This window comes from Malaclemys terrapin, chromosome 1 (assembly GCF_027887155.1).
Source record: "Malaclemys terrapin pileata isolate rMalTer1 chromosome 1, rMalTer1.hap1, whole genome shotgun sequence".
NCBI lineage: Eukaryota > Metazoa > Chordata > Testudines > Emydidae > Malaclemys > Malaclemys terrapin.
Window position 1 is genome coordinate 336,890,848 of NC_071505.1, and position 25,217 is coordinate 336,916,064.

Consider the following 25,217-nt stretch of genomic DNA (forward strand, 5'->3'; position numbering starts at 1 on the left):
CGAGTACAAAAGAATAGCACTAGCATGTAGGGACAAAATCAGAAAGGAGAAGGCAGAAAATGAATTGTATCAGCAGGGGACATAAAAGGACATCAAAGAGGTTCTTTAAATACATTAGAAGCAAGAGAAAGACTAAAGAAAGTGTAGGTTGTCTACTTTTCACTGAAGGAAAGCTAATGACTTATGACACCCAGAGGGCTGAGGTGTTCAGTAATTGTTTCCCTAGAATTGTGGGACTAGAAGGGACCTCGAGAGGTCATCTAGTCCAATCCCTTGCACTCATGGCAGGACTAAGTATTATCTAGACCATCCCTGACAGGTGTTTTGTCTAACCTGCTCTTAAAAATCTCCAATGATTAAAAAATTATTAAAGGTCTAGAAAACACTACCTATGAGGGAAGATTGAAAACACTGGGTTTGTTTGGTCAGGAGAAGAGGAGACATGATAAAAGTTTGCAAGTACATAAAATGTTGTTACAAGGAGGAGGGAAGAAAAATTGTTCTTAACCTCTGAGGATAGGACAAGAGGCAGTGGGCTTAACTTGCAGCAAGGGGGGTTTAAGCAGGGCACTAGGGAAAACATCCTAACTGTTAGGGTGGTTAAGCACTGGAATAAATTGCTTAGGGAGGCTGTGGAATCTTCATCATTGAGTGTGCTGAAGTCTGCCTTCTTGAAATCCATTATCTTTATTGTGCTATTTTCCCTCTTATAATTCTTTAGAATCATGAATTCTGCCATTTCATGATCACTTTCACCTAAGCTGCCTTCTACTTTCAAATTCTCAACCAGTTTCTCCATATTTGTCAAATCAAGTCTAGAACAGCCTTTCCCTTAATAGCTTTCTCCACCTTCTGAAATTAAGTCTCCAATACATTCTAAGAACTTGTTGGATAATCTGTGCCCTGATGTATTATTTTCCCAACAAATGGTGGTGATGGGGGATTTCAACTACCCAGACAAGTCCTGTGCTTTGGATGATTTTGTTAGTTTAGAAAAAAGCCGCCTCCAACCTCTTCTTCCTGGTGAGGTGGTCTGTAGTAGACCCCTACCAGGAAGGAATAAATAGGAATGCCTATTTTGTTTCAATCTTACCAAAAATATTAATGGTTACCAGATACTCAACACAATTAATACTAACAAGGGGATCATATTTCAAAATAGGGAAAGAACAAGAAAAATAATATTTAGATAAGTGAGATGTAAACAGGTTGGCAGGGCCTGTTGAAATTCACCCTAGATGGCTTAAGGAGCTAGCTAAATCAGTCTTGGAACCGTTAACAATTATTTTAGAGGACTCATGGAGGATGGGTGAAGTCCCAAAGGACTAGAAAAGGTCAAACATAGTTTAAAAAGGGGAACAAAGAGGACCCAGGGAATTATAGACCAGTCAGCCCAACTTCCACATCTGGAGAGATTCTGGAACAAATTATCAGCCAATTTGTTGGCATCTGGAAGATAATAGGGTTATAAAGAATAGCCACCATGGATTTGTCAAGAACAAATCATGCCAAAGTAACCTAATTTCCTTCTTGACAGGGTTACTGGCTTGGGGGGGGGGGGGGGGGGGGGGGGAGGGGAGAAGCAGTCTGCCTTTTGATGTAGGACTTCACCTACCCACATATAAATTGCTCAAATGGCACAACAGCAGAAAATTCAAAAAAACTCCAAGTGAGTACTGCTTAGGATGGCAGTACTAGAGCATACAAAAGGAGTCTATTCCCAATTGAAAGTTATTTTGGATTAATGTGAGGGGGGGTTTTGTTTTTTGTTTTTTCTTTGATGGATAAACTTTCTTGTGTCCCCATACTTGTTTCAAATTATCTGGCATCTCATTCTGCATTCGTAAGGCTCTTCATTTCTGGATTTTATTTTGTTTAAAATTGCTTGGGAATTTATCAGTTACAAACATTTTAAAAATGGGTGAAAATCAGTGCAAAAATTAACTTCACAGTATTCTGGGAGAATATTGGGGTTAATATCGGGATGGGGGAACAGGGAAAAAAAAGCAACAAATAAAAGTAAGAGTATTGACAGTAAAAGCAGTTTAAAGCTGTGGTTTATTTCATGAACTCTACATTAATTGTACATACACATGTGTATCTTTCATTGCACTGCCTAATTTTGGTAGCCTTGCATTTATGCTTATGTTAAGTAGATATTCAAGAAAATTCAACAGATAATTTATTAACATAAAATTATTTTCATATACTTGAGTGGTTCAAAATTCAGGTGAAAATTGGTAAAGACCAGATAATAACTTTCATAAAACCTGCACACTTCATTAATCCACTTTGGAAGCAGATTAACTCTAGTTCAGGAAGAGTTCTCCCTCAATATAGCTGGTGTGGATGCATCACCATTTTGAATTAACTGTTCTGCTTCTGGTACTCCTCCAACTGCTATCCCACACTGCACTGCTGCACACGTTGGTGGGCCTGATTCACTGTGAGACCTCTAGTGCTCCGAGTCCGGAGTTATCTTGACCCGATGTCACCTCCCTGTTTGAATGCTGGCCTACAGGTAGGTGTGCCCCTTAGTGGTGCCAGCTCATGGTGAGTTCACACACTTGGAGTCCATTCTGATTTTAGCAGCCATGTCCTATGTGGGCCTTTCAGAGGTCCTGGATGTCTGTCCTTGGCCTCTGAGAAGCGGAGCAGGTCTAATCCAGTCTGAACACAAAATGTGAAGATACATAAGAGGCTATCAGACCAAATGAAGGAGAGGGTGTAGTCCAGGACTTAGTGCAGTTCCACAACAAAGGAGTGGAGTTCTGGCAGTGTTATAAAAGTACCAGGTATAGTAATACCACCTCTGGCAGAGGTCACAAAACTCATACCTACTATGAAGAGCCAGACTGGATTCTTGCAAGGGAGTCCATCAATGACCCCCAGCATGCAAAGACACCCAAACAGGACCTCAAGTGAGAAGATTGCCACAGCCAGCCAAGATCTCTTCAACTTGCAAAATCATGAGGCAGAGAGAGTGAAGGAGACCCTGAAAACGCAGCCAGAGAACCAGCCTGACAGTACTTGGGAGGGACCTTTTCCAGTAAGGATTGTGTGCTATATTATAATACACACACACACACACACATAGAGGGGGTTTAAACAACTTTTTTCTGGGTATCATCAGGGTACCACCATGTTGGATGGATGTGAGCTGGTATCCCCTTTCCACTTGCTTGGCTTTTATCCTCCCATCCACCTGACATGCTCAAAATGGCATCCTTAAGCTCCAAAGTGGCGTTTGTCCGAAATCTCAAATCCCATAACCATCAGCCAAATGTGCCCGCCCCCTCTTTCTGTGCTGCTTATTGCTTCCTTCCTCTGTTCAAGATGGCAGTACCATAAGGATTAAAAAAAAAAAAAATCATACACATTGCATGGTAGGCATGTTTAGTGTAGCTACAGATACAGAAAGAGAAAAAGCAATAGGAAAAGTACTTTGGCTCACAGTTTGACCAATGCCCCGTGCTGTAGTCTGAGGTAAATCTCCCACATTTGTCTACAGAGACATTTCAAAATGCACAGAGATTGTAAGGCATTTGTGGCTGTTTTAATCACACACATCCTAGGGTTCCAGAGTATTTATTTTGCAGGGCACTTTGTGCTAGTCTGCAGATATTTTAAAAGAGAACTTAAGGAAAAGATAGTGTTCTAGTTTGGCATTTGCACTGCAAAAAATGCAGCTTTCTTGTGATTGCCTGTATCAGAGGTGGTTCCCTTCCATTCCTGTACCAAATGTGGGGGTACCATTCTGGCAAATAACTGTGTTGCATATCTTCCCACTTTGCCCGTTGCCTTTTGAACAAGATCCTTTTCTGCCTTTTGGGGATGCTTCTTAGGGTAACATCCTCCAACCCAAGGAAGGCCTGTAGAGCTGCACATGCAATTACTAACTTGTTCTCTGCTGCTCACCCCTCCCCCAAGCCACCACCAAGCCAGCATTGGTAGAGGGGTCCTGTACAAGGGGGTAGCAAAATGGAATACATTTTACCATCTCCAAACTCCCCCTAGACTGGATTGAGCCCATGGGAATAAAACTGCAGTTTGAGGAAAAAGCAATAGTTTATCAGTGTTGGCATGGAAACTAGAACTGGGACAATAACTACTTGTGCTGTTTCTCTGCCCTTCAGTACGTGACACACAGCAGCCCCCCCACACAGGAGCATTATCAGAGTCTGAAGACATGGCAGATCTTTGGGGGGGGGAGGGAACGTGTTTAGTCATCTTCTGCCTCTCCTGGGATGTAGCCATGAGGTCACTAAAGAGTGGAGGCAAGGTTTCCTTCACCATGATACTGAGGAGGAGAGGGAACTGATGAGGGATCTCATTGCCAGTTCAATAGTACAACACGCAAGGCTGTGCACTTAGGGTTTAATAGTAACAATTTCTGCCACAAGCTGGGGGCTTATCACTTGGAAGTGACAGACGAGGAGAGATACCTGGGTGTGTGGGTCGATCACAGGGCGACTATGAGCCAACAATGTGATGCAGCTGTGAAAAAGGCAAATGGAATCTTAGGATGTATTAAGTGAGGTATTTCCAATAGAGAAGTATGAATGCTATTGTGCAAGGCACTAGGAAAAACCTCACTTGGAATACTGTGGACAATTCTGGTCATCCATGTTCAAGATAGAGGAGTTTAAACTGAAACACATGCAGAGAAGAGCTAGTAGGATGATAAGGGGATTGGAGGACCTTTCTTATGAGAGCAGACTGGAAGAGCTTGGCTTGTTTCATCTAGCAAAAAAGAAGGCTGAGGGGGGATATGATTGCTCTCTGTGAATACATGTGCAGCGGAGCAGGAGAGGAGGAAAATACTAGGGAGGGTGAGAGCTATGTAAGCTAAAGGACAACGTCGGCACAAGAACAAATGAATATAAACTGGCCATAGACAAATTCTAACTGGAGATTAGAAGAAGGTATCTAACCATCAGAGGGGTGAAGTTCTAGAACAGCCTCCCAATAGGAGTTGTGGGGGGGCAAAAAACTTAGTTAATTTTGATAGCTGGACAAATTTCTGGGTTGTTTGTGATGATGGGGGCTGAACGTAACAAACCAGGAGTGAGCCCCAGGATGATGTCCTGTGTTCCTAAAGCTCATGCTGCAGGATTTCAAGTGGCCACCAGCAGGGGTCAGGAAGGGATTTCCCCCCTCCATGCCACCTCCACCTCCCCCATTTATTCTGGAAGGGGTTTTTTACCTCCTTCCTCTGAAGCATCAGAATATAGCTATGGCTGGAGATGGAACATTGAAGTGGGGGGCTTCTGAGATGGCACTGAACAGTCTTTCTCTCAGGTGCTTGGCTGGCTAGTTCTTGCTCACATGCTCAGGGTCTAACTGATTGCTATATATGTGATCAGGAAGGAATTTCCCCCCAGCTTGGATTGGTAGTGAACTTGGGTTTTTTCACCTTCCTTTGCACCATGTGGGTTCAGGTCATTTGCCAGGATTATCTTTCTTAAAATCAGGCACTAGTGCATTTCAGTTCTTCCTATTCTCTTCTTGTGGCACATAATCTAGTCTCTTGTGGGTTGTAGTACTTTGGTCTCATTTCAGTTGTTGGGTTAATGTGCGGGTGCTGAGTGGTGTTGTTGGCCTTGATATTCGGAGGTCAGACTGGATGATCTAGTGGTCCTTTCTGACCTTAGACTCTGACAAAGAAAAGGATATGCAGGCACAGATACTGGAAGAAACGATGCAGAGGCAGACAGCCCTGGTGAAGAGCATCGTGGTACTATGTTCATGGCCATCACTTGAACCTAGCTTTCTCCTGCAGCTGCTTGAGAATACTGTATGCTGAACACCCCTTCCCTTCCCCTACTACAGGGAACAGGTCCTTTGCTCGCTGTCTCACACACCAAGACATAGAACAGTTTTGACCCATTTCCCTATCTACACGTGATTGTGACCTCATCAGTACAAACTTATGCACTTAGCACTTCAGGCATGCCTGCTGCCATTCTGTTGGTTTTATGTTTTCACTGTATGATCATTAAGGATTTCATAATTTACAACTGTTAATTTCATAAAATGTGTGTATGAGGCATAATAAAACCCTTGCACAAAGGTAAGTACATTTTTCACCACTATGCCCAGGCCTCATAGTAGTAGCATGGTGTGTCCCTGACCTACTCAGCCTCTCTGGTGGTTCATAATGGTCAGAAAGTCTCCATCTCTGCCTCCCACCCTTTGGGGGGGTTCTCTTCTTGCTCTCTCAGATGTCGTGCAGGTACTTTCTGCATCTATCACACAAGGCAAATATTGCTCAGCAGCCCCCAGCCTTGTCATGATGCCCTTCAACCTTCCAAATGCACACTTCACTGTTCCTCTGCAGCTACTCGGTATAGTTAGACAGCACCTTTCTCTTATCCAAATGCACCGTAAAAGGCTGTATAAGCCAGGGTAGCAAGGGTCTCCAGGATGACAGTAGGAAATCACAATACCATTAGTGTTCACAGTGGTTCTGGAGGAAAATTATTTCCCATTGCAAAAAACAGATCTGAGTTTCTAAAGAGCCAAGTGTGTTAGCCCTTTCCAGAGCACCCCACATTAGTATAGGTGAACCTTCCACGGTGTTCAACCAGGTCTTGCAGCACCACAGAGAAATACCTCTTTTTGTTGACTAACTCTGAAGGCTGGCATGATAGGCAAAGAATGGACATGTAGTGACCTGGGATAGCAATGCCCTCTTAGTAGCACACAATAGCCCTGAAAGTTTATCTACCATATTTGTTAGCAACTGACTGGTAGCAATTGTCAATGGTGAGCTTCCTGATAGCAATGACCTGTACTTTTTCCATGCTCGGGGGAACCTTTGTATAGATGTTCTGTCACTGCATTTCTAGGGTGAGCTTTGCACAGACTTCTAGGAAAGTGTCCTATGTCATCCAGAGTTCTGCTGCTACTGCTGGTCATCCTGGGTCTGCATAACTGTCCCATCCCACCAGTCAGTACTAGTTGGCCAAGCCCAGGAACGGGCGCTCTACCAAGAGAAGCCATTCCAGAAAAAAACAATTAGCTGATTTCAGGCTCTGCCTTCTCTGCCAGTATCACCACAGCACTGCTATGGCTTTTTCCAAGTCATCCAAAGATATCCAGCAGCATGACTGCCAATACACATGTGCATCAGCCTGTTTGTATTAATGACTACCAGGATTGTGGCACTCAGCAGTGTTCCCTCTATGATATCTAGCAGTGTTTTGAAAACGGCACTGGCTCTGAAAAGCCAGATGAATGAGGGGATGACACAAAGGGAACCATAGAAATTTTAGTTTAATCCAAGTCCCATAATTTCATTGGCTTCTGGTAAGTATCCCACAATGCACCACAAGAAAAATAAAATCCCAGAATACAGAGCCTAGCAGCAGTGGAATGTTGCACCTTGTTATGTCTGCCCAGAATATTGTGTGCTTACATTGAAAACATGCAGTGCTGTATGGATGCACAGATTCAAAATGAGGGCATGTTAGCTGGCATAGCAAAGCAGTGTGGATCTGCTGCACTCAGAATTGTTATTCCTGATGAGTTAAAATGGGGGAAAATAATCCAAAATAACATTCAGGTGTAGGCAAGCCCTTAATGTTAAATAACAGTAGCTGAGCTGCTAACTATCATAACCATAATATAATTAGGTTCAACATCCATGGGGAAGTTAAGGCACCAAACACTGACACAGTAATCCTGAACTTTTAGAAAGGGAGCTCTCGAGGAAGAGTACCTTAAAGGGTCTACAGTAAAAAGTAAAGAAAGCAAAATCCTTAACTGTGACATGTATCCTACTTAAGAAAACAATAGTGGCCTCAGGAAGCGTGCATACCTCTGAACAAAAAGGGAACCAGGAAGGGAACAAGTAAACCAGCCTGGGTAAATGGCAAAGTTGGTGAGGTTATTTGAGCCAAGCAGAAATCCTCCAAAATTTGGAAATTTAACTTTTGTGAAGCAAATAAGTGAGAGCATAAATTACAGCACCCAGTATGTAAGAGTGGAAACTAGGAGGCCTAAGATGGATCTTTGAACAGCAAATACTAAGATGTGAAAACAAATTCTTTACGTATATTAGAAGCAGGAAGCCTGGAAAGAATTGGTGGTTCTGTTGGATTACCAGGTTTAAAGGGAGCAATTAAGATAAAGATATTGCTGAGAAGTTAAATAACTTCTTTGCATCAGGCTTCACCACTGAAGATGTTAGGAAGATACCTATCTCAAACCTGCTCTTTTCTGGTAATGAAGCAATGTACTATTGGACTGATGTATTAAAAGTGGCTGTGCTGGGACAAACCATTTTAAAAAGCAATGTCACTAGGCGCTGATGGTACCCATCCAAGTGTTCTGTAGGAGTTTAAGAATTAAATGGATGAGATGCTAATAAAATGTGTAGTCTATCATTAAAAACTGATACTGTACTAAAGAATTGGTAGATAGCGAATGTTATACCTATATTTTAAAAAAAGCTCTAGTGGTGATACAAGGGAATTATAGACCAGAAATCCTTACATCTGTGCTGGGTAAATTGGTGTAATCATAATTTAAAATAGAATAATAAAACATATGAAATATTATAAGGTCTAATCCTTTATTCAAAGAAAAATCATATCCTGCTAATCTATTAGCATTTTTTGAATGTGAATAAAAGAAAACTGCTCAACACAACTTCCTTTGCATTTCAAAAGATATTTAACATGTCATTAGTAAAAGGCTACTAAAGAAAAGATAAACAGGAATACTTGTGATCACAGGGTGGGAGGCCAAAGTGGTGGTGTAGATCAAAAAGATAGGAAACCAATTTTCATCATGACAGAAGGTTAACTAAGTCTGGTGTTTACAGTATTTATTAATGTTTTGGAAAAGGTGGATGTGCAGTCAGGTAGAAAAAAATTGCAGATGAGTTACTCAGGTTAGTTAAGTCGAGAGCGGAACTTCAACAAGGTAGGTGAATGGGGAAACATACTGTAGATGAAATTCAGAGTTGTAAATGCAAGTAATTACTCCTGGGGAAATTCTGTGCCAAAAACCTAAAAGTTATGCAACAAAAATTAAATTATTTTCACAATATTTTCAAATGCTGCAAACTTCTGTATATTTTACTTGTCAAAATAACACAATATAATCACCAGTTTCAATTATTTTGGTCATTTATTTAAACATACCTGTCAGCAAGTATGTCTGTAACAATACAGCCAACAAAAAAGATTCCTTACGAGGCATATTAATACAGAATTTTGAGTAGTAATTTAAACTACAATACAGAATGGTATTTCTTGCACCCCTCAGATGCAGTGCAAAGGCTTGGGGGAGTCGGATAATGGAGGAGCTGAGGGAGAGGGAAGTAATTGCTGGGATGGAGTCTGGGTGTGAACATGGAGGATTGTTGTGTCTGAGTGGGGAAAAGTATGGAATAGGTTTTTCGGGGAGGGTGGGGGGGGAGGGGAAGGGAAGGGACTGTTAGGGAGCTTCCCCCAGGCAGACCCGGGCTGACCCCTAGCTTCTCCCATTCAGTCAGGCACATCTGCTCCTGTCCCTGTATGTCCTTGCACCCCTATTCACGTGTCCTTCCACCCCCATTCATACACCCCTCTGTTCCTATGTGGCCCTGCACCCTCTTCCCTGTTAAAAGATGAGTGATTAAAATAATGAAGGATATGGAAAAAGCTCTCATTAAGAGAAATTGAAAATACTGGCATTGTTTATTTTAGAGAGGAGACAAATGTATACAAAAATGTGTGTTTTGGGAAGGTGTGTTAGGAACTTGTGTTCTTCCTGTTTCCATAATAAAATAATGAGGACATTTAATGAAACTTAAAGGTGGCTAATTCAAACTTGATAGAAGGAAATACTTTTTCACAAAATGAATAATTAGACTATAGAATTAATTGCCATAGGGTAGAATTGAAGCCAAGAACTTAGCAAGTTTTAAAGGGAATGTTGGTCATTTGGATAACTAATATCCAGAATTACTATAAAAATACTTAAATTAGTGATATACATATGTACAGGCCTAAGCCAGTCTCTAACTATTAACAGTTAGGAGGACTAGATACTAATCAGGTGGCAGATTATTCCACATCTCCTGTGTGGTTTTTTGCACCTTCATCTGAAGTATCTGGGCAGGCCATGGTAAGAGACGAGATACTGGACTAGATGGACTACAGGTAGGAATTCTTACGACGCTTCCTACATTCTCACCAAATGAAAGAAAAACACACTGGCCACAACTATAAACACGCCCTCTCTCACAGTTTGTTGTAGTTCTGACTTGTGTCAGCTAAGGTGAGAGGGTCTAAAAAAGATAGGAGGAGGAAATTCACTCTCATTCTGGATATGTATTTGTCTGGTGTACTGCTGTCTCACCCAAAGTTATTCCAGGGGTTGACGAGAAAGCTCTGATATGGCTCCATTTTTTTATTTTTATTTTCCAGGATATGCAAAGCGGTGATTAGCGACTGCTCCTCTACCTCCAGAACACTCATCTGTGGAGTCCTACACGGCATCATGCTCTTCTCCCATTCTTGTTAATATCTACGTGCATTTATTGGGGGTGGGGGAAGCTGTGAGAGACCATTGTCTCAAATACCAGCAATGTGCGGATGATATCCAGGACGTCATCTTTATCTTTGGTACCTAGCTGAGATAAATGGCTGCATGTGTAGGCAGTTGGCTGAAGTTCAACCAGGGAAAGAGATGGGATGTTGATGGGCATAGTGAAATACTTGTAAGACCTAACATCCACTCTCCATTTACCCTTCTGTGGAGACTACCTCTAATTTTTCAAATTGGTCTGCAGCTTATGGGTCCTCTTGGATTCTTTACAGATGCTGGATAATGGATAATAATGGCCCCCCAAAAACATAGCCTTGGCTACCTCATGTGAAGTAGGGAGGAAAATTAGTTTATCAACCACAACCTGTTGTGACTCTGGTGATCCTCTTTTAGGAGGTGCTCTGATACTGCAGTGATTGGCACCATTGCAAGAACTTGGCTGGATGATAGTAAGAGCAATGTATTTTTACAGATCAGTGGTTCTCAAACTTTTGTACTGGTGACCTCTTTCACATAGCAAGCCTCTGAGTTTGACCCCCCCCCTTATAAATTAAAAACACTTTAATATATTTAACACCATTATAAATGCTGGAGGCAAAGCGGGGTTTGGGGTGGAGGCTGACAGCTCGTGACCCCCCCATGTAATAACCTTGTGACCCATTGAGGGGTCCCAACCCCCAGTTTGAGAACCCTTGTTCTAGATGGACCATTGGTCTGACTCAGTATGGCCTTTCTTATGCTCTGAAGAAGAGTGGCAAGATAACAAAGAGGAGGCTTACAAAGTGATGTGGAGGAATAGTAAAGGTGAGGATATGATGCAAGTAGGGAGAGAATTTCAGATTTGAGGAAGAGAAAGCGAGAAGATAAAAAACAGGAAAGGTACACACAAGGAAAGAGAAACTTAGCTTCACAGAGACCATGCTGCTTAAATTGGAGAAAGCATTGCGTCCGGGAAGGGGCCGGGCACATGAGGCATGTGGAAGCAGAAAGATAGTTATGGGAAGTTCTAAGTACCTGAGTTAAGGCACACAAAAAATAGTGAGCCTGACACAGTTTATAAATTTGGTCCTTATTAGATTTGCCATTGCAATACCCTGTTCCGCCATGTTTTTGCAATAAATTCTGACGTGGTTCTTAAGTCGTTTTCACTAAAGACAGAAAAGAAGAGATTACTGGAAGTACAAGAAAAGCCTTATTTCAAACTTCATTGGCTGGTTTAAAAATCTCTGCAAGAATTGTCCCTTCCATCATTACCAATATGAGACACCCTGGATAGCAGATATAGCTTCAAAATTGATTTGGCAAAATAACTTCTTACCAACATTTTCACACACGTTCCCCTGGCTTGTGAGTTTGGTACCTTGTGCACAGCTAGGGTGACCAGACAGCAAGTGTGAAAAATCGGGATGGGGGTGGGAGGTAATAGGAGCCTATAGAAGAAAAAGACCCAAACATTGGCACTGTCCCTATAAACTTGGGACATCTGGTCACCCTATGCACAGCAGTGTTCACTGCAACCTTAAACGTTTGTGTGGGGGAAGAAGTTGGTTAAGGAACACTGACTCCAGTGGATCATTTTGTGTTTTGACCACAGAAGTTCAGACAGTAACCCTACCCTGTTCGTGTCTGTGTCTGCCTTGCCTTTGTCATCCTTGATCTGTGAGATGGCTTTTAAAGTTCAACAACTTTGTGTTCATTTTGTTGTTGGGCCTGTTGTCCCTTCCGGTGGATTCTGGCTCTGTTTCTATCTCTCTAGCCCACTCTGTGCCTCATTTATGGTTGTCCGCTTCTGAGCTGTGATGTATCACTTCAGTTGCCAGTTATGAAACTGACTAGGACTGGAAGCAAACACAAACATTTTTAAACATCTAATGTGTTGTATCATTTTTGTGCTTACCAAAAAGTGTGGCTATTCCATCATCCTTTACCAGTACTGCATTTTAAGAACTGTACAAAACCAAATGATGATTTTGCTGAAATAATTTTATCACGCAAATATCAAAAGTGTTTAAACATCAGTCATGTCCACCCATACTATTTTTGGTCTATTGTGAAATCTGATTTAGAAATTTTTTGCTTTTTAAGTAATCAAAGTAGCTTTCATTTATCGCTTATTTTTAGTGCACTGAGTAAAATAAGTTGTCCTATCCCTCTGCCCCCTCTTCCCCCGCTTACCTCTGAAACTTCCTAAGCAGTTAACTTGATAGGATTACTCATTTTCATTTACTAGAATCATTTTTAAAACAAATTCCTTCTGCAGAGGCGTAGTATCCATCAAATGAATTGGATGCTTATAAAATGGTGGGCAAGCCTAAAATGGAAAACTGATCACCCGCAAACGTTCTAGTTGCTCTAGAATCTTCTGTCGAGGGGGTGTGTTTCCTGCGTACAATAGGTGGAAGAGAAAAAAGACATGAAATTACCTGACATGAAACAGAGATGTAAGTCAGGCTAAGTTCCTTCGACTGCAGTGTCAGTTAATACTGATTGATCTGTTTCTAGGGAGAATAGGAATAGAAGATCCTACTAGACCTATCCCCAAACAATGAGAGAAATTCAAGGTATAGTAGCACCTCAGAATTGCAAATATCAGAGTTACGAATTGACCAGTTAACCACACATCTCATATGGAACCAGAAGTACACAATCGGGCAGCAGCAGAGACCAAAAAAAAAAAGAGGCAAATACAGTATGGTACTGTGTTAAACATAAACTTAAAAAAAAATAAAGGGAAAGCAACATTTTTCTTCTGCATAGTGAAGTTTCAAAGCTGTATTAAGTCAATGTTCAGTTGTAAACTTTTGAAAGAATCACCATAATATTTTGTTCAGAGTTATGAACACTTCAGAGTTACGAACAACCTCCATTCCCAAGATGTTCGTAACTCTGAGGTTCTACTGTATGTGTTAGTTGTGGTCTGGAAGGGCTAGATGATGAATTTTGCTAAATATTTGTGCAGGGATTCTATCTCCTTCAGTGTCACAATATAGATGTTTGGAGCAGTGCATGGAAATAGAACCTGTGCAGTTGGTCATAGGCAGTATTTGACCCGTACGTGGGCATGTGATTTCCTTTTTTTGGGCTATCCAGAAAGAATGAGTAGGCTTAGACCTAAAATCTTCTCAAAAGAGTGCAGATGCAAATTTCCAGGGAATCCCTGAAGATTATAACCAACTCTTCTCAGGAATTTTCTGACTTTTCTGGTTTTCTAATAGCTTTGGCAGAGCACTAACAAGTGAGTGGCAGAGGTTCCCAAGATCCTTCTGTGACGGGTTGGATCACAGAAACCCCCTTGGGAGCTGCCACCCAATGTGCAAAGACTACCCCTGCTTCTGTTTTCCCTGCCAGCTCAGGACTCCAGCACCCTGTCTTGCTGAGCCAGACACTCCCGTCTGGCTCCAGACACAGACCCAGGGTCTGAATCACTTGTCCCAAAGCTGCAAGTTTACCTGAAAACAGCTCGCAGTAGCGTGCTTGTCTTTAGCACTCAGATGCCCAACTCCCAATGGGGTCTAAACCCAGATAAATCCGTTTTACCCTGCATAAAGCTTATGCAGGGCAAACTCATAAATTGTTCGCCCTCTATAACACTGATAGAGAGATATGCACAGCTGTTTGCTCCCCCAGGTATTAATACATACTCTGAGTGAATTACTAAATAGAAAGTGATTTTATTAAATACAGACAGTAGGATTTAAGTGGTTCAAAGTAGTAACAGACAGAACAAAGTAAGTCACCAAGCAAAATAAAATAAAATGCGCAAATCTATGCCTAATCAAACTAAATACAGATAATCTCACCCTCAGAGATGTTTCAGTAAGTTTTTCTCAGACTGGACACCTTCCAGGCCTGGGCACAATTCTTTCCCCTGGTACAGCTCTTGTTGCAGCTCAGGTGGTAGCTAGGGGATTCTTCATAATGGCTTCTCCTCTCTCTGTTCTCTTCCCCCCTTTATATATCTTTTGCATAAGGCGGGAACTCTTTGTCTCTCTGGGTTTCCACCTCCCCCCCCTCACTGGAAAAGCACCAGGTTAAAGATGGATTCCAGTTCAGGTGACATGATCACATGTCACTGCAAGACTTCATTACTCACTTGCCAGCACACACATATACAGGAAGACTCACAGGTAAATACAGCCATCTGCAGACAATGGGAGTCATCAAGATTCCAAACCATCATTAATGGTCCACACTTTACACAATTACAATAGGCCCTCAGAGTTACATTTTATATTTCTAGTTTTAGATACAAGAGTGGTACATTTATACAAATCAGATGATCACACTCAGTAGATTATAAGCTTTGGAATGATACCTTACAAGAGACCTTTTGCATGAGGCATATCCCAGTTACTTACATTCACTTATTACCGTATTTTCTCTAAAACTATCTCAGTTACATTATATTGACTTATTATCAAGTTTTTATAAAACCATATAGACTGCACAACGTCACACCTTCTGTCAAAACAAACATTACAAGAGTGCTATAGCTTAGCCTAGCTAACTGCTCTAAACATGGACACGTATTCATGGACACGTTAATTCTCAATAGGAGCAAGCAATGAATAGTTACCCCTCAGTGAATCTCCTTTTAATGAGGAAGTTGACAACAATAGCTAGTTAAACAACGAAATGCTTAAATGCCCATGGATTTGATTAATGCAAGCAAAGGCATTTCATGGTCTACGGAGGCTGCGCCACCTAAGTGGGCTCATAGAGGAGGAAGAGTGAATATTTTTCTGAGAAGAAAGGTCAAAGAGTGCTAAACATAGATTTTTGTTTGACTGAAATTAATTGAAGAAGAAATATAATGAAAGACATAAGACTGTGTTTGTCATATACTTCACCATTGGCAAGATTACATATTCAGAGCATTAGAAATATTCCCTCACTCCAAGAGCAGACATTTTAAACAACCTGGACAGGGCAGTATTGATAACCTTAGAAACCGTTTAGAAAATGGTGGCCAACAAATACTAGAGATAGGAACAAGAAAAATCTGCATCGATGGAAGTGGATAATCACGAGGCACTGTGACCGGGTGCCTGGATGGGCCACCTTGAGAATGTTGTACTCAGGGCAGACTGCAAGGAATAGGGCATACAATCCCCCAAACTGGCATTTTATTCTATACTTGGATTTACCAAGCGAGTAACAAAACAGCTTCTGTAATACCACACTGGTTACCAAGAAGCCAAATACAGTTCCTTTTAAGCATTCCAGCCCTTGACTCCCATCTAGACAGCCAAGTCTAATATAGTGAGAGGTTATTGAAAACCTGATTTACCATATGTGAGGTCCACCAATCCCAAAGGACTGGACAGTTATCACCAATCCTTTAGTAACTAAAAGACTAAAGGCTTAATAATAAAAGGAAAAAGAAAGAGGAGAGTTGCTATGATAAAAAGAGCTGTATACATACAGATGTGTAAAGTCCTTAGGTCAGTTTCAGAGCAGAGATGATGAGGCTGCTGATTTGTAAAAGTCTTTCTGGAATCAGTTTAAAAGGTTATAGTCCAATAGGCAGTCCAAGTATAGAGTCTGTTCAAGTTCTTCCATGAGAATTCCAGGGTAAACCAAGGTAAACCTGGAGACTTCCCTGTTAAAGTTTAAGCAGGCCTGAGATGAAAAAGATCAGGCCTGAAGCTTCCTTTATTGTCCTGTAGCAAGCTGATGAGCCTCCTGTCACAGCAGGACAGACCCCTCCTCCCCCCCCCCCCCCCCCAGGAAGAATAGGCGGTGCAGATAGTTGCTTTGAAGCTAATCTTCTATTTCCTATGCATACATAGTTAAACTAGTTGCATTCATTCACATAATGCAGGGGCTATCAACCTTCCTGGACTACTGTACCATTTCAGGAGTCTGATTTGTGTTGCAGATCCCCAAGTTTCACTTCACTTTAAAATTATTCGCTTATAAAATCAGACACCAAAATACAACGGTGTCACAGCACACTATTACTGAAAAATTGCTTACTTTCTCATTTTTACCATATAATTATAGAATAAATCAATTGGAATATAAATATTGTACTTTGATTTCAGTGTGTAATATGTAGAGCAGTATAACCCAGTTATTGTCTTATGACATTTTAGTTTGTCCTGGCTTTGCTAGTGCTTTTTATATAGTCTGTTGTAAAACTAAGAAAATATTTAGATGAGTTGATGTTCCCCCGGAAGACCTCTGCGTACCCCCAAGGGTACATGTACCCTTGGCTGAGAACCACTGACATAAAACAATTAACTGGTACTTCATTATAGCATAGATAATCAAGTTGAAGACAATATAGATAATATTATTAGTTTCCTGCAGTATCTTACATCTTTGAGGTTAATTGAACTACCTGCATGCGTAATATAAGGCTATTAAGACATGAAAGGGAATTGGCATCTACAAGCTAATCTGGTTACGTTGTTAACTTCTAACAAGATATAGGTAAACACAGACAAATACACTTTGCATCTACCTTTGATTTCTATTACTACAAATAAATGGGTTAATGATTCCTGGTCTGGTACATCTCTTTGAAATTCACATACAAGTAAATTGTCTTGATTACATTTTAATGTCTTTTGTTGAGGAGTTGTGTCATACCCAACTTGACCAGTCTGTTGGTGTCGCATGTACAAAGAACTGGGACATTAGAGACCCAACCTGGTTCAGGCTTTTAGATGCTGCTGCCATGTAAATGTTACATAATAACTAAAGGACAGCAAGAAAAATCTGAAGCGTAGAGGTGTTTGTTTATTTTACTTTCAGCTGCAGGTGTTTAACAAATAGTTGGCTCAAGGTATGCTAAAGGGTATTTTAACATTAAGATTACATTCAGGAAATTCAGTTGGAGGGCATGTCTAATGTACAAGCCTCAGGAAATGACATTTGATTTACATCTCAAACTTGTGAAAGAAGCAGCAAAATCCCTTTTGTGAGGACAGGATAAATTCTCAGACACCAAGAAAGAAAGAAGAATATAAATTTGGATGATTTAGGATCTCTTATTAAAGATAACCTTTCCAGTCAAATATTGGCAATTATTGCACATTTTATGATTCTGTTCAATTAAAAGGCTAAGTGGCCATTTACACTGCAGAAGAATGTCTTGCACTGGCCCCATTTTAAGTTTGAATTACGCTTTATAAACCGTGTTATTTGAATACTTACGTGGTCGAACGCGATGTGGCACTTGCATTTTCTGTTGAACTTCATAGATGTTTTGACTGTCTTGCAGAGCATATGATGCAAATGCCTGCAATATGATCATATTTGCTACACAATTTTTTGGGTAACACTGCTGTACTAAAGGATAGACTTAAAACTAAAAATATTTTTTAGTATATGAAGACTTAAGGCTGTTGGACCAGGTGGATAGAGGAGGCTGCTGCAGTATTTGTTAATTTGACATTTGTCCTGTAGTGTTAGTATCTAGCTAAATAGGTAAAAATCACATACACTTCTACATGACTAGCAGACTTTCTAGGAAAGGGAGAAATAAAGCTGTGGATATGTTTCAAAGCATGAGTGAGGTTGATGAGGCAAATGGGGGTTCAGGAAGGTCACCACAAACATGGAAGAGGGGAATTCTTTTTAAAGATGAATGCAAAAAAGTGCCAAAATGTTTGTGGCTGATCTTATTTGATGTCTGAGGAAATCAAGAAATTTTTTCAAACATTTTAAATCTACTTTTTCCTTTTCTTTTCTTTCTCTTTGAAGATTATAGGTGACTAGGCATGAGTTCTCTGATGTCATGATCCAGAAAGTGAAACCTGTCTGTGAGAAGAGATTTTTATTCAGGCTGTTCTTAAAGCTTTCTTTTAACATCGTCTATTTAACTCAAGAAACACTTGGGAGTCAATGTCTTTGTAAGCAAGTCAACACTATTGGCTCCCTTTTTAATTAAAGGCTGAGAGAATTCGCAGCCCACATCTGAGACTACTAAAGTTCTTCAGCAAAACCAAAGATCACCAGACATGGCATTCCCAAAACAAGCAGAAAAAGCTTTCAAGCTGCCTCTTTTCATATGATGAAGCAAAATCACCACAAATCAATTTTATTTAACATCTAATAGGGCACAGGAGTTTAACTCTGAATATATATATATTATTGAATAGGTGAGGAAAAAGACTATTTAAAATGAAGCCAAAACCTTTCCAGCTATTAATGTGTAACTTTATTTCCATGTATTAATTTCTTAATGTCCCCTTAAATACAATAGCTTCAGATTAGTGGCCTCTCATTGAGAAATATAATTCATCAAGGGGTTATAAGGTCTCCCCTTCCTCTCAAAGCTCAATAAAAGGTAAAAAATTTAGAGACTCTCATTGGGTTTTTCAAGGACGTTTGAGTACTCAATGCCTTTGTACCCAAATGAACTTTAAGATCTATGAGTTGCCTCTTGGCCAGGTGCCTTAGTTTTGCTTCCTTCTGACGCATGAGCCTGAAAAGATGTAGGGTATGTCTATACAGCACCAACAAAACAAAACCACCCTGCAGTAGGTTGCATTATGGCTAAGAATAGCAGTGTAGAGGTTCCCGCTTGAGCGGTAAAGACCCAGCAAGGGGGGAAGGTCTTGGATCCCAAGGTCCAGCCCAACCAGGAAGATATAGATTGCTCTTTTTAGTGCTGTAGCACATGCCCTGTGAGACCAAGTCAGTTGGGTTCTAAAACTAATTGCCATTTTGGTTTTTTAAATTTTTTGTTAAATTTTGTCATGTAGACATACCCATAATGGTATGCTCTAATACAGGGGTGTGTGTGTGTGTGTGTGTGTGTGTGTGTGTGTGTGTGTGTGTGTGTGTTCCTTATAGTTCATTGTCAAGACAAAGCATGCATGGTTTCTTCTCCTTGTATTTTCTTAATAAAACCTTTATATCGTTTAATTTTTACAATGCCTGTGTCTTCCAAGACTTTTTTTCCCCCGTGATATTTCTGTAACTTCACTCTTCCTGTTTGGTATGATCACTCTGATCATCTAACTCAGAATTATTGGGACACCATGCAGTTCTATGATAAAAACAATACCTAAAAACAAACTAGAGGATTTTGTGCTCAGAGGTGTCTTGGACATCCTAAGAAATCTCACTGTCAGGAAGTTTTCCTTCACCTGTAGTCCATTTTATCACCTTAAAGAATTCTTCTTCATCCTTGGTATTTATCCCGTTTCAGATATTTTGAAGAGATGTACTAGACCAGCAATCATTAACCCATTTATTTGTAGTAATAGAAATCAATGGTAGTTGCGACATGTATTTGTCTGTGTTTACCTACTGTGGAAATCAGAGAACAGCAATAAAACTTATTCTTGGGCATTTAAAGGACATTTAAATATGGTTGTCATATTTCCAAACACATGGAACAAAAACCAAGGGTAAGTGGGGTGGCCTTGGGATATGCTTCAAACCTTAGAAAAAATATCTGATGGTTCAAAGACTGTTGGGCCCAAATAAGATGACGACAAGGATTATAATAATACCCAGCTCTTAGATAGCACTTTTATCAGTAGGTATTAAAGCACTTTATAAAGGAAGTAAGTATAATTAATTGTGAGGGTAACAGTTAATTGTGACCAAATACTTAACAGCATATTAACAATAACAGGGAAATAATAAGTTGAAGAATATTTAGATAAGATGTTTTCAAGTCAGCAGGGCCAGCTGAAATTTATCCTAAATTATTTAAAGAATTTGCTGAAGCAATTTCTGAAACATTAGCAATTATCTTGTAGAATTCATGGAGTAAGGGAGATGATCCAGAGGACTGGAGAAGGACAAACATAATACTGATCTTTAAAAGGGAGTGAAAGGCGGTCCTGGGGATTATAGACCAGTCATCTTAACTTCAATAACCAGAAATATGCTGGTACAAATTATTAAACAATCAATTTGTAAGCACCTAGAGGAAAATCAGGTGCTAAGTAATAGCCAACATAGATTTGTCAAGAACAAATCATGTCAAACCCACCTAATTTCCTTCTTTGACAGAATAACTGATCTAGTGGATGGGGGAAGCAGTAGACTTGATTTACCTTGACTTGTAAGGCTTTAGACGCAGTCCCATGAGACATTCTCATAAGCGAACTGGGGAAATTTGATGGTGAAATTAATATAAGGTGGGTGCACAATTGGTTGAAAAATTGTACCCAGGTAGTTAGCAATGTGTCATTGTTAAATTCGGAGGACATAACAAGTGAGGTCCTGTGAGGGTCTTTCCTGGGTCTGGTTTTCACTATTTTCATTAACATATTGGGTGATGGAGTAGAGAGTACATTTATATAATTTGCAGATGACATCTAACTTTGGAGGACAGGGTTAGAATTCAAAATGATTTTGATAAATTTGAGAATTGGTCTGAAATCCAATAAATGAAATTCAATAAAGATAAGTGCAAAGTACTACAGCTTGGAAGGAAAAATCAAATGCACAAATACAAAAAGGGGAGCAACTGTTTAAGCAGTAATACTGCAGGAAAGGATCTGGAGGTTATAGATCACAGATTGAATATCAGGCAATGTGATGCATTTGCAAAAAAGGCAAATATAATTCTGGGATGTATTAACAGGAGTGTTGTATGTCAACCATAGGAGGTAATTGTCCTGCTCTGCTCGGCACTGGTGTGGCTTCAGCTGGAATACTGTGTCCAATTCTGGGCACAACACTTTAGGAAAGATGTGGACTAATTAGAGAGAGTTCCAGAGGAGAGAAACAAAAATGGTAGAAGTTTTAGAAAACCTGACCTATGAGGAAAGGTTTCAAAAAAGCTGAGCATATTTAGTCTTGAGAAAAGAAGATGGGGGGGGGGGGAGGGGAGACCTGATAAGTCTTCACCATCCTCTGTGTATCAGCCCTTAACATATTTGATCAGTGATTTTACATGTCCACTGAAGGTTGGTCATTAAGTAAATTGCTTAGTTTGCAGCAAGGAAGATTTAGATATTAGAAAAACTTTCTAACTAAACAGATAGTTAAGAAGTGGAACAGATTATGTAGGGAGGTTGTGCAAAACCCATCACTGGAGGTTTTAAGAACAGGCTTGGAAAATACCTGTCAGGGATGGTCTAGGTATACTTAATCCAGCCTCAGCACAGAGGGCTGGACTAGATGACCTCTCGAGGTGATTCTGTTCCAGTTTTACAGATGGGGAAGTAGAGGCACAGAGGTGAAGTGAGTTGCCGAAGGTCACCCAGTAGGCCAGTGGCAGAGCAGGGAATAGAACCCAGGGCTTCTGAGTCCCAACCCATTGCATCCCCAGAGCAAAATACCCATATCAGTGTTAAATAATATGACTAAAAATGAATATATGCTAGAGATTCTAGGCAAGCCAAATGTTTTCTGACAGGTGTTTTTAACAATTGAAATAAATACAGGAATGTGTTACTCAATTGTGCCTGTGGTATTTTGTTTAGTTTTTTAAATGTATGCCAAGATCTTTCTAGGGACAAAAAAAGATCTTTAAGTGCTGGTAGGCAACTCTTGTTCCCTCTGTTTGAATCTTCCATCTAATTACATCTTTTTGCTTTTTCTTTTATGTTCACTTTGAAGCCTGGGCTGTTGCAGTTCTTTCCTTTCCTGCACAATTTGTTTTTGGACAAATAACTTGGAGGTAGTATAGAGTGGCTCAGCCAGAAGATGTGAGCTTAGATTATAAGCTCCTTGGAGCGGGAACTACTCCTTTTGCATGTTTGGAAAGAGCCTAATACGTAGTGGAGCACTACAGTTAATTTGAAGGTTAAATTCTTTGTTGCTTCTTTAAGCCAAGCACATTGCATACACCAGGGTTTGCTTGCATCCCTCTGTTCTCCATAAACTCCTTGTGTTCCACCTTTCAGTCTCCTTCTATTTCAAGAACTTGCTGCAACCCCCACACCCTTCCCTTATTCTGGGGCTGTGTGCCCCTATTCCTCCCTACCCACATATTAGGGTTCCCCATTCTCCCATGCCAGGGCTTTGTGGCCACACCATTCCCTCTTTCTCCCTCCATACCAGGATGTCTCCTGTTAGCCCCCATGCCAGGGATTCTGTGTGACCCCCATTTCCCCATCCTCCCTTCCCCATGCCAGGGGCTGTGTGCCCTCATGTCTGGGAGCTAAGTCAATCAGGGTGTCAGCGTGTTAAACTCTGAGAGGATGGGCAGAGATGAGATTGGGTATCAGCCAGTTCTTTGATGTATAGACAGTTGTTGAGATGCATGAAGTTATGGCATATATCAGCATATAGATGGCTGGGGCTCTGTGTCCCCTACTTTCCCCCTTTTTTGATTTGGGAAAAATAAAAACGTAGGATTCTCTCCATTGATGCCTAGAACAGTCTCTGAAATTTTGGAATTGATGAGATGCTGCACTGAAAAGTTATTGCATTGTTTCCATCAGACAACTGGAGAAATAGCATCAAGTTGGTTGTAAGGCCTTGAAAGCTCTACCGAGCTTGTCCAAAAAATAATTGCTAGTCTATATAAGAATGGTGATACTGGGTCAGACCAATGATCCATCTAGGCCAGTATTCTGTCTCTGACTATGGCCAGTGCTAGATGGTTCAGAGGGAATGAACAGAGCACGGCAATTTTGAGTCATCCATCTCCTGTGGTTCAGTCCCAGCTCCTCGCAATTGGAGGTTTAGGGATATCTGGGTCATGGGGTTGCATCCCTGATCATCTTGGCTAATAGCCATTGATGATCCTCCATGAACGTATCTAATTCTTTGGTGGCTCCATTATACTCTTGGCCTTCTCAACATCCCCTGGCAACGAGTTAAACAGGTTAACTGTGTTGTACTTCCTTATGTTTTTTTAAACTTGCTGACTATTAATCAGGTGACCCTTAGTTATTGTGTTATGTGAAGGGGTAAATAACAATTTTCTATTCACTTTCTCCATACCATTCATGACTTTGTAGACTTCTATCAGATCTGCCCTTAGTCATCTCAGAATAGCTTAGCAGACAGCACAATGCAAATGTAAGTTAAGTGAGTCTCTTCCTTTAACATATCATGTGTGGTGTTCCAAGTTTTGCTAGCACAGTGGCTAGAGTCCTACAGTTGCTTCCTAACCCGTTAATCTTATTTTAACAGGCTGTGCTCCCAGACTGCTTTCTCTTAGTTCAGAATCTAGAGGACTGTTCAAATTTGATTGATCTTAAGTGTATAACATGGGGAATGTCATTCAGATTTTAATTTTGGTTTTAAATCCAGCACTAAACTTTACGTACAGGCTGTTTTTTGTAAGATTGATAATATTTGGTTCCCTTTCTTTTGCTGCAGAGTGAGCCATGAGAGAACAAAATTACTACACTGTTCTTAGAGCAGAGCTTATCTCATCAGATGCTGGTCAGCAAACAGTGAAAGTAAATGATGCAGAGCCCTGTTGGGTTGTGCTCCATAAGAAATACAGAGAAGAAAATGCTTGCCATTGTGAAGGAATTAAAACATTAGTTCAAGCCATCTTACTTCCATCCTCTGACAGTGTTAAATGCGGAGTTACAGAAACATTTTTAAAACGGTAATTATTAGTACCCCTCTTCATCTGAACAGGGCACAATGACTCCCATATACTGGTCAAGAATGGCGTAAGTTTGAAGGTAGCTGGATCCAACAAATTTCACACACCCCTAAAATTTTACCATTTATAGCCTAATGTGTCCTCTCTCCCCCGCCCCCAAAACACACTTCTTTCAACCTACTAGACACACACTTGTCTTCCTCCCACTCTTGACCCCTTGATTTTTCTCCCTAGTGAGGCAACCGAGCCTACCCCAGCAGGTACATCTGGCACCATTCAGGTGTTGGGTAGGCATACCCATGCCAGCTTTACTGTAGCTAGCACAGCTAAAACTAGCAGGGAAGATGCAGAGGCCTGGGCTCCCATGTTGGCTAGCCATGCAGTATAACAGGAGGACCATCCTGTGGTGCCATGTCTTGACTGGTAACTTTACTTGTGCTAACTAGATTAATGTTTTTTCAGGTATGCCTACCCAACCTGAAATCACACATTCAGTTGCCATTTAGACATCCTGTTAAACTCAGATCCTCTGCAGCCATGTGGCCCAGGATGCTACTTTAATCCACCTTGCTGTCATTGAATCTGAGTTGGACACTAACATTTAAATACAGTGGCTCCACATTGGCACTATTGTACTAAAGTATTTGGCCTTTTGGCTTAATTTCTTAGAAGAAAAGCCTTACAAAAGTTATATGTAGATGATTTTCTGCTATAAATATGCAGTCTATGTACATTATAAAATATTATTGGAAAAACATCAACAATATGGAGCTTTATGAAGCTTAACTATCATAAGGGCCCTGTGGACTCCTTTGTGCAATGGGTCCATATTCTGTGAAGATGTTAACTTATTGTATCTCCATGAAATACTCTTCATTCCTGTCCTTCCCATCCCCGAACACACACAACTGTGGCTCACAGTTGAAAATACGCAGTAATGTACAATTGCAATAACTGTAATCCGCTTCAGTGAGCAGCTAATTGTCTTGGTCCCACTGTCCTCTGCTGCTGTTCTATGCACTAGGCAGCCAAGCTGCCCAACCTGCACTACGCACACAATTCCTCCCCCTTCCGTGCGCACGCTCCCCCCCCCCCCCCCCGAATGATCTGTGCAGTTCATACATTTTATCACCAGTACTATAGATGATTAGGATAGATGCTCTTGTGTCTTATGATGCATCTGGGA

At 40.7% G+C, this 25,217-nt stretch overlaps 1 protein-coding gene across 4 annotated transcripts in view; it reads left to right on the forward strand.

Moving 5' to 3' along the window:
* The window catches only part of RSF1 (remodeling and spacing factor 1), a 127,386-nt gene that overhangs the window by 12,789 nt on the left and 89,380 nt on the right, over positions 1-25,217 (forward strand). The window contains exon 1 of one of the 4 annotated variants that reach the window (XM_054015794.1): positions 23,954-24,031. The exons of the other annotated variants lie outside the window; for them this stretch is intronic. The gene's annotated coding sequence lies outside the window, so the exon portion shown is untranslated. Of the gene's footprint in view, positions 1-23,953; positions 24,032-25,217 lie in introns of those variants that run through there. 4 annotated transcript variants of the gene reach the window in all.